Here is a 10,547-nt window from a genome sequence, read left to right as displayed (position 1 = left end):
CGGCCTCCGTAGTAATTTTGGGCGTACATGCGCTGCTGTGTGCGTGTGCAACAGAATAACTGCGGGGGTGTCAGCGTTCGGGTCAGAGCAGTCTTAGGAGGTAGTCGTGCATGTGTGAGTGTGGGTTCGAAGATGCCAAGGCATAATGTATCCTTAGGAACGGTGCGAAGTGCGGAGGATACGGAGGGTATTGGAAGGCAAATCGAAACGGAAAAAAATACACAACCTGCAAACCCCTGGGATCGTTACACAAGTGTTGGTAAGCAGATTCCCCGGTTCGTGTGTTGCGAGCGTGAAAAAATAAAACAAATAATCCGTTCGTTACCTTAAATGCCCACCAGAACACAACCCGTGAGCCAGACGCGTGGTTAGGACGGTTAGGACGCTATGGCAAATTTCTTTTATTTTTGCTGCCCTGGTCATTCCTGGGGTGAGCTGCCTTTTCACTCATCGCAACAACAAGCTCCCTCCCCATTTCTCATTGTCCCCTTCCAACGATTTATACGAATGTTTTCCACCACACTTTTCTTCCACAAAAATTCCACGGCTATCCACGGAACCGCGCAAAACCAGAGAGTCAGAGAAAATGTATGTACGGTTTGTATTTTTGTATTTCGCTTCGACATTCGCGTTTCGTAATCAATTCTTTCACCGGTCATTCTCAGGGTCCAACGTTTGCTTCTCAGTGTACGAAGGCAGGTGAAGTGTAGAATGAACGGCAAAAAAAAAAAACTGAGACGGAAAATATGATGAAAGGTGGTTTCCCGAGACAAGACTCGGCCAGTATTCGGACACAACAATCCATCGCGACTTATTTGGCGCGACAACATGCCGGCTCGAGTGTTGGCATGTTGTGTGTTTGTCATAGCGAAGATAACATTTTATTTGGCATACAATAGAGTAGAATTGGTATATTTTTATTTTAAACATAAAGATTCTATTTTCATGATAAAGTTACGTTTTGTCAATTACGTACCTATCTTTAGTAAGATGTTATATATAAATGCTCTGCTTTTCAATCATCAAGAATTCACCTTCGAAAGGCAAAGTATACATACAAATTATAAGAAACCCTAAGCCAACTACAATTATGTCGTAGCGGAATTTGGGGCAAGTGTGCCATACGGGGCAAGAGTGCCACCAAGCATTTTTCCTTAAAAACTTTAGTTTAATGATCAATTGTGTATACAGTTGGTTGCTTTCCAATGACTAAGTATTCTGAGCCTAATTTCATATAGACCAATCGATATTTCCCATTGTTTTGAACTTATTTATATTGAGTTTCAAAATAGAGCAGAATATTATAATTTTTTAATCCAACCAAATAAGCTCTCAAAAATCATGCGAACAATCAACCGAGATAATATTTACACCACCGTATAGCTGAGAAAACGTGAAATTTTTTGTGGGGTTAGTTGAAAAAAACTTTCTTTTTGTCACTGAAAAATTCAATTTCAAAAAAGTTACAACTTTTGGGGCAAGTGTGCCATCTCTGTTTGGGGCAAGTGTGCCACCATCTTTCATAGGCGCGAGCTGTCAAAAATGTAAACATTGTTGTAGCGTGCTGCGGAATGGTGCGCTATTGTGAGCGGATTCCACGCCAGAAAAACAGAACAGTAACAAACCATATTGTGGTACAATTGGTGGTCAAAAAGGGTTCATTGGTGACTAAATACATGTAGGAATACATACACTAGTGGTACAAACGTAATAATTTCCAATTATCTAAGAAATACGGTTATTTTAACCAGGTGGCCGTCTTGCCCCATACGAGTGGCACTCTTGCCCCATAGCCCAAAAAAGAACGTCTTTTTGGATCCTTTTTAAAACACTTCAAAAACTGTTTTGTTTGCACTTTTTTCAAGCGAAACTCATTTATAAGGGAGGAAATAGATGTAAAATGGTTATGAGATTTAAATCGGCTTTTCAAAAACATGTTTTAATGAGTTATAACTTGAAATGCTTAAGGTGGCACACTTGCCCCAAGTTCCGCTAACTGATCAGTTAAACATAAAAAACAACATTTCTACTGTAGCTTTCTGATTTCACTGACATGTATAAAAGTTAGCTAAAGTAATGAAAATATAACTATATTCATTCTTGAGCGTTATTTCCGTATTATTCAGCTCATGGGATTACTTATACTAACAATATTCCTAATTTCATTGAGAAATAAAAAGTTTATGTAGTGAACAACATCTCCTAGTTTGCAATTACGCGTATATATCATCCTTCCTCAAAACCTAAATCCTTCAACCCAACCCATATGTCTTCGCCACATCAGTACATTAGCTCCCACAGCCGCTGATCTATGTTTATCGTGGTATGAAAAATGGCAAACCACTTTTTCGGAAAAAAGTGCTGCTATTTATCAGTCCACCTTCTCATACAGGCGGATGAGAGCAGCGAAAGATGCCGCCATCCTTCCGTGAAAAATTTAGGCCAACCATTTACCTCGGCACGAATAGCTAAGCAAGAGTTTCTAATGCGTACACGAACGGCAGAAGACAAAAAAATCAATTCCCCGAGTCACACGGCGCTCTGCTGGCGGAGCTGGCGACACAGCAGGAATGGGACAGTTTTAGTGTCTCGAACTATGCACTCCATACAGTTTCCACACAACCAGCTCACGAGAGGAGCAGAAAAATGAACGCAAATGAAAACAAACTTTACGCACAACCTTACGTCAGCTCGATCAGACCGATCGCGTTGGTGTGAGTTTCATGCGCCAGGACCATGTTTGGAGTGTGCGTGCACACGGGCTGTAGTAGACATAAAAATGGTCCAAAATTCTACCAGCACCCGCTCGTGTTGAAATTGGGAAAGTCCCCTTTCGAGCGACTCTTCACAAACCCGCACGCCGTGCCATATCGTGCTCTTCCGTTTATGAGCTAAAATTAGAAACACGCGCGAAGATCGCGCATATTATGATCGCACCATTTGGAATTCCAACGTCGACCGGCAGCAGCGAACTAGGCAACCAATTCCAGGCGCAGGTTTTTCGCCGCTGGCTGGGTGATGATGATCATGGTTGGTTGCCCGTTGCTAGCATGTCTGCGAATTATGTGCAGTTGACGGCGGAAATGTACGAATTACTACTACATCCGGCCGAGACGGTACTGCTGGAGGCCAGCGATCTTATGCATCGGAAATATCCTAGGAACAATTTCTGTAAAAGTAGTATTTACGAAGCAGATCAAACTGAAGAAAGCTTCAGTAAGTTGTATTATACTGATGGATACACCGTATAACCTTATTAAACTAACTTTATTATGCTGAACAATTATTGAAGAATTAAAAAGCCAAACAGAAGAGGTAATTTGTATCCTAAATTATCTTTACCAATTTCAAACAATCGTAGTGATTGCATCAAATCGAAAGCCACTCATTTTTAGTAATATTGGAAACAGTTAACAGTTTACAAAATTAGACAGTAAAATAAATGTCCACCCTTGTCAAATCTAAAGCGCTACATTGTAGCATTAAATAGTACGCACGAGCAATGTGAATCAGGTTCCCCTCGTACTACCTTTCGGATACAGTTACGCATAATGATACTATCAACTACTTTCCCCCAAAACCATCGCCTCCAACCAACCCGCGCTCTATCGCTTACTGTAGCAGATATGATCGTTCTGTTAAGCACGATCCGATTAAGGTGGGCCATTTTGTCCGACACCTTAAATTATATCCCGCCATCAAATGTGCTGCCCGAACGCCAGAACCTGCTGACAAACTGCACTTAATCTTCGTCCAATGCGGTGGGGCTGAGATGAAGTGCGTGCAGTGTCCACCGGCGGGAAGGATAATAAATAAACACATGTTAATTAGCGTACTTATCTTGCGTACGTCTATCGTGCGCGACTTCAACCGGGCAGATTCTGCGGCCAAACGTTGCTGCTTGACAGCCGCGTTGATGTTGATGATAAATCAAAACGGTGCTACTGCACACGGGGGAGCAGGAGATAGGAGGATGGATGGAGGGAGGGAGCACTACATCGCGCATTGAGCCAAGTACTAATGCATTGGGCGAACCAAAATTGGCGTCCCATTTTATCGCCATCACCATCTTCAACAACAACGATCTACTACTGCTCATCTAGCATCATCTCCCTCGTCTGGTTCACCCTTCTGGCATACCATAGGACCTAAGACAATGATCTTTCGCAGCTCGCTTGAACCTTTCGCTAGCGACGAAATTCCTGCATTTGGGAGTTGTTCAGTCGGTGTCTTGCCGACGCGTGCCTTGGTGACAATTAAGACTGTCAATTAAAATTGCTTACATCAAGCAAGAGATTACGAGCGAAGTTTATGCTGCTCGGTAGTGGTCTCTTCTGAATGAATTTACGATAGCCGCGCTCTTGTTGAGTAGCGCCGGTGGTAGCGATAGTTAATTTAGACATTTCATCGATGTCGGTATCACTTTACAACGATGAGAACGAACGGTTGTTTATCGCTATCGAAATCAAACGTTTGTTCATGGGGCATTTGAAATGACACTCAACGCATGTCCGTTGATTAAGTGTATGTTATTTGAATGGTTGTGTAGTTAAAGTCCAATTCAATTAAGTCAAACACATCATTAGCGGCCAAATCAAAGCGATTATTATCATAAGTCAACTGTGATGATTTATTGTGAGTTTTAATAATTCATGTGTTTGTATTTTGTTTGTTTGTATAAGCCTTTTTATTTTCTTTACAATGTACAAACATTGTACATTGTTTGATAGTAATGTCCCTACTCATTAGAGTGGACGTGTGATCTTGAAGTAAACAAGCAAAATTAAATCTTTTAAATCTAACAAGGTATTTGACATACCAAACTTCTTCTTTTTTACGCAACAAGCGTTGTCAGTCAAGACCTGTCTGTACCAGAGCAGTGGGCTTGACTACACATTCGATCACAGGACCTACTGTCCTACACGCATGGGGGGTAAGTTCCTTACGGGTCTGCAACCAATGACGGGCATGTCGTTAAAGTCGTGCGAGACATAAGACTGGCCTATTTTACCACACAAGCAACAGTATAAAAATATGAGAAATTGTTGTCAAGTATATCAAATATTTGAGTATTAAAACGCAATCTTTTGATGAAACATGCCATTCTCAATGTTTACCCTATTATAAAACTATTTTTAATTTTCTACAATCTCTTCCTTTTGCTGTTAATCATCATTTTACACGCATACCAAAACCCATGTGGGAGAGGGTGGAAATTCGTCGGCAGGTACGAATTATTCATCACCTGAGCCGAAAACTTGTTGCTTCTGAGGTGGAAAACGGATCGTACAGACTCGTTCGCTACCTAATTTGTAGCTCGTTTGGCGTACGATGCAGTCCACCAGCGGCAGCGCTTCCAATATACTTTCACGCACACTCACTCTGCCACAACGAATCAGCCCGTGAAGATGATCGTGCTGACGGTTTTTCGAGCGCTCAGACCCGATGATGCGCACCACTGATGCGATGTATTTTTAGCAGACTGCTGGTTAGAACCGGACGCCGCCTAACCTCATACTGCCACCAGCGATCGGTAATACGTTCGATTTGGTCCAATTTCGGAATGCTCCCCCGCAATGGACGTTACGGGTGGTGTTGGTTCTTGTATCCAGTTTTTGTTTCATACACATTCACACAGATAGTCATATAAATAAATAGCACCAAGCCAGTTAAGTGAAAGCGAAAGTTAACTGGAGAGGATTTTTTCTCAACGCCAAGCATCGAAGTGTGTTCTTAAAGTGTAAGCAATCGTAAGAAATGCGGTAATACGTTGTCGCCAAAGATGATCATGTAATAAAATGTTTACCACTTCCACTATCCCGACTGGTGCTTTTTCGTGCAATTTGCATACCAGGGCAACCCAGCCCCCTTATTATCTCTCCTACTCTATATCATAAAGGGGAGCAAAGATTGCGTTTTACACGGCCAGAAACACAGGTTTAATGGTTTACATATGAGTTACGAGGCTGCATATACGCCAGCGTTTTGGGATGAATTTACTTACACTCAGTCATGATTCAGATCAAAATAAGGTTTTGCAGCAGTATCTTTATTCAACAAAATTCAGTATTCAAAACAAAATTATTTTTTCAATGAAGTATTTTGTTTAATATTTTATTTTTTCAATGTATTTTATGGCAAACGGATGTCAGTCATGAGTTTATAAGGCACTATGAACATGTTGCAGGAACATTTATTGAAAGGCAACATTTCTGGATTTTCCTATTTATTTCTAAAACTGTGAAGTTATTTTGTTAATAGAAATATTTTAAGATTAAGCTGAAATTATTATGTATACGTTTTGTGTATGTAAACACGATCGAAAATGTTTGCTATGGATTTGCTTCTCTTGCAACAAAAATGTTCCCGCAAAATTAGTTTCACTGTTCGTCCATACGATTTGGCATGAAATGTTCCCATAACATTTGCATAGACCCGGGCCTTAGACAACGCACATTGCAACCACAGATTGGTCCTCGCAGCAATGCAACTGTGTTGCATATTAATGCTATTTGATCACTAAAACAAATGAATCACTTGCTCATACTCTGTAGCTCTTCCCGAAACGTACAGTGACAAGCGCCAAAGGTTGAACTCTTTATTTTTATTTCAACATATAACAATAAATGTCAAAAGCAGTTATTTATAAAGGGCACAAATGTGATGAAAAAGAATCTTTCTACCCTTTTATTACTTGATAGTAGCAATGACAAATTGCTGATTTTCCGGTAATTCCAGAATCTTACATGGATTCATTGTAGCTTTCGGTTAAAATTTGTTTCGTAAATTAGGTTTTACGATGTTGCAATGAGCAGAATCAATAAACCATAGTGAAAAAGTTGCTTTTCATCCATATGTATGCCAAGCAAGTAAAAGTATTATCAAAACATTAAACATCATTTAAATGAAATAATACTAAATTTAAGACATTTGTTAAGTTTGTTTAATGTGTATTTTCTCAAAATAGAAATAAATTTGATTTCCTTTTCTCTTGTATGAATGGCCAATTTCTTCGTATCGCTTGAATTTTATTTTTATTGTATTGTATTTATATACAATGTTAAAAACGAATCCAGCAATTTCACACACAGGTTTATCTTCTTTTGTAATCAGAGGTTTAATCTGAAGAATAGTTGATAATAAAATTTCGAAAACATAACAATTAAAATAAAAAGTTTGGATGGTTGTGACTGTACGTTGCATGGTGAAACGTTGTCCGGATTGTTCTACCCTTTAACGAAATGAACACTTCTATAGCTCGGTCCAGAACAGCTAAGCATATAAATTGACCAATTGAACTAATTGATCGACGCAAGATTTGCAGCGAGTACAACTTTAGCGTACAGTACAATCGACGTTTCAATTTCAAGATCGATCAGTACTTCATTCGCACTCACCCAGATCCGATTGCTCCAAGTGTAGTGTAAAATGTTGCTAGTGATTGCTATGCTATGTTGTTTGTTTACATGTGAGATAAACTAGTTTAAAGTTTGACAGCAACTTGATTTTCAAATTTTGTCTCCGTTTGCTTTCTTTTAACTTAGCTTCCACCGTCAAAAGTGATCCAACATTTCAGCAATATGCAGAACTTATGTTCCAATTCGATACAGTTTTTGAAACACTGTGTCTAGAGCAAACGAACGACTCAAGCAAAGCTCGACAAATGGTTGAAGCTAATCAAGCCCTTCAAGCCTGTGTTAATCTGCATCACGATCCGCAAAATTTCACTAATGCACTGGATTCGTTGACTCCTGCAAATCATAACGCTTTCATCAATTAGTGCGTGTTTGAGCCGTGTATTGATATGTGTTATATATTATAAAAAATGCTCGGGTTTTTGTATCCCTATCTCTTTGCAGTAACTGTGACCAATTTGAGGAAATCAAAAAATGCTACGATCCCTTTACACGCCAGCTGGAGGTATGCTTTACCGGGCGCGATGTTTCAATGATTAAGACATTGATTCTGCTAGAAGAAGAGTTTGCGTTCATATGTGAAAAAGATGGAGCAAATGTTGTTACCGTGCATCAGTCCAATTACTCATACTGTGCTGGAAATCTAAAAGACCTTCTACATAATTGCACCACATCGGGTTGGGCGGAATTACGTAGCAAAACTATCGAAACAATGACAAAAGGCGACTGCAGGTACGTTAGATTTATTCGATTCACATATTTGTGATATGTTTAAAATGTGCTTATTTTTGCAGCGTTTTCCAAAACTTAGCATCCTGCTTCCAGGAAAACATTACCAAATGTGGAGCACCTCTTTTTGCAAGGCTATTTGGTATACGGTATCATGCAATCGTAAAACAGACATCATGTAGCACAAAAATACTCTCAACAGAAACATAATGCAGGCTTCGTCTTGAACAAATTTTGCAGCAAGATAGAAAATGCCTGAGATAATTATTAAACAACAATAACATATTGCTATCTGCTATCATTAAATGTAATAAAGTATATGGACATATCATTAAACTAATAAGCCACAAGCATTGGAGATGACCCAATAAAAACGAATGATCTCCAAAATAAATTAAAAGGGATTTATTCAATAGAGATTACCTATTATTGCTAGTTAGAGGATTGTAATAACAAACTGAATGACAACGGCATTCCCACATCTATTTGTTTGTTTTAGAAGTGGAAAAATAGATTTTTTCGAGAATGGCCGACTGATAATTTAAATGTAAGAACACGATGGTCAAGAACTCAAACCTGTGCAAGAATGATTCCTGATATGAATACACGATTGTTTTTCGCTGCAGTTATGTTTACCCGATAATATTTAATATCTTCATTTTAATTCTGCTCTGCTGATATAAAAAAATTTATATGAAACCATACATTTATTTACTAATGATTGTCAAGCTGAAATGAACAGAGATAAAATGTATAATATGTAATTTTAATATGATAGTTCTGATTCAATGCGAATTGTACAGTTACATTTCAATTTATTATTTGAACTCCCCGTGCTACCTATAGGGATAAATGGGTCAAAATGAGCATGCGTGGCAAATGGAGAGCCTTTATTTAAGTATTATTACACATCAAGGATAAATTACAAAACTTACAGTTTATTCATTCGAGTGTTATATGAACACCATGTAAGTTTATAACTTGTAATTAATAACTAACCGAGAAAAATACAACATAAGATTGTGTAGCATATTGATGTAATGTTTAACAACTTCAAAAATAAGCTTTAAGCAAATGTCACAGGGATGCTTGGAAGATCTACATGGTATATTTTTAAAGATATGAAAGTCTTATATGATCTATACAATTTGTCTAAAGAAAGCAGGGAATCCGTATTTTTATTAACATAACAAATAATGTAAAAAATATTTCACGTGAGGCAAAATAGGCAGTTATGATTGGGGAATAATAGCAAATGGGCAGATGCTTTTGAGATAGGCGCTTGGTGAGGCTATAGTGTTGGTTATGTTCACACAATAATGCTAACAGACACAACTTCAGAACATTCTTTAACACCAAAACAAAAGATAGGAAGAGACTGCATATCACGAAACGTGTGCAAAAGATTTAACCATCACCTAAGCGCTGTTGTTGTGGCCCATGTTGGCCCAGTGTTTTGACGTTTCTCGTTTGGGTAAACAATTTTGCCCCATTATGCCTTATTTACTTATCCGCGAGTCAAAATAGCATCTGATGAAACATCAACTTTATTTCACCCTTTTTTAAATGGTTACGATATTTTCAGGCTATGTTGCAATTTTAATCCATAGATAAATGGTGTAGGCATATAATAATGTAGCAATAGTTGTGGTTTATGGCAAGTTCAAAGGAATATTCACTAAACTACTTAACATGCCCAAGCCGGTCTCGTGGTACAGTCTTCAACTCGAACGACTTAACAACATTCCCGTCACGGGTTCAAACCCCGAATGGAGCGCACCGCCATATGTAGGACTGATTATCCTGCTATGGGGGGAAATCAATAAGTCAAGGTCAAGCCCCCGTTTAAGGCCCGTGGCAGCAGCGCTCATTAGATGCGATTTTATCTGACGAGATTTATATGGGATTGACAGATAACGTCGGACGTGCGATTTCGTCGTACGACAGAATTAATTTTTTTTTATTCCGTCGGATCGTTGCATCCGATTTTATCTGTCAATGTAATTATGCAGGTTATGTAGGAACAATATGAAATTATTTTTTTTATAATGGTTAAACCATTCAAATCCAGTCTCATGGTACAGTCGTCAACTCGCACAACTTAACAACATGCCTGTCATGGGTTCAAGCCCGAAATAGATCGTGCCGACATACGTAGGACTGACTATCCTGCTATGGGAAGTAACCCAAAAAGTCACTGAAAGCCAATCTCACAAGTGAGTACAGACAGGCCTTGGCCGACAACGGTTGTTGAGCCAAAAAGAAGAAGAAGAAGAAACCATTCAAATCATTCAAATTTTCGGAATATGAATCGAAATAGCGTTTGACAGAAGCGTCCGATAAAATCGCAAAAACGATAAAAACGCCTTGACCGACAACGGTTGTTGAGCCAAAGAAGAAGAA

At 38.9% G+C, this 10,547-nt stretch overlaps 1 long non-coding RNA gene across 1 annotated transcript; it reads left to right on the top strand.

The window, feature by feature from the left end:
* The first annotated feature begins 7,342 nt into the window (after positions 1–7,342).
* LOC4576225 (uncharacterized) lies at positions 7,343–8,769 on the top strand. Its single transcript, XR_009764862.1, has 4 exons — positions 7,343–7,468; positions 7,545–7,779; positions 7,860–8,147; positions 8,210–8,769. It is a non-coding gene; the product is annotated as an uncharacterized LOC4576225 (long non-coding RNA).
* Positions 8,770–10,547: the final 1,778 nt, after the last annotated feature.

Source organism: Anopheles gambiae, chromosome 2, assembly GCF_943734735.2.
Source record: "Anopheles gambiae chromosome 2, idAnoGambNW_F1_1, whole genome shotgun sequence".
NCBI classification, from domain to species: Eukaryota; Metazoa; Arthropoda; class Insecta; order Diptera; family Culicidae; genus Anopheles; species Anopheles gambiae.
The sequence above is the reverse complement of the archived record's forward strand: the minus strand, read 5'-3'. Positions and strand labels throughout refer to the sequence as shown.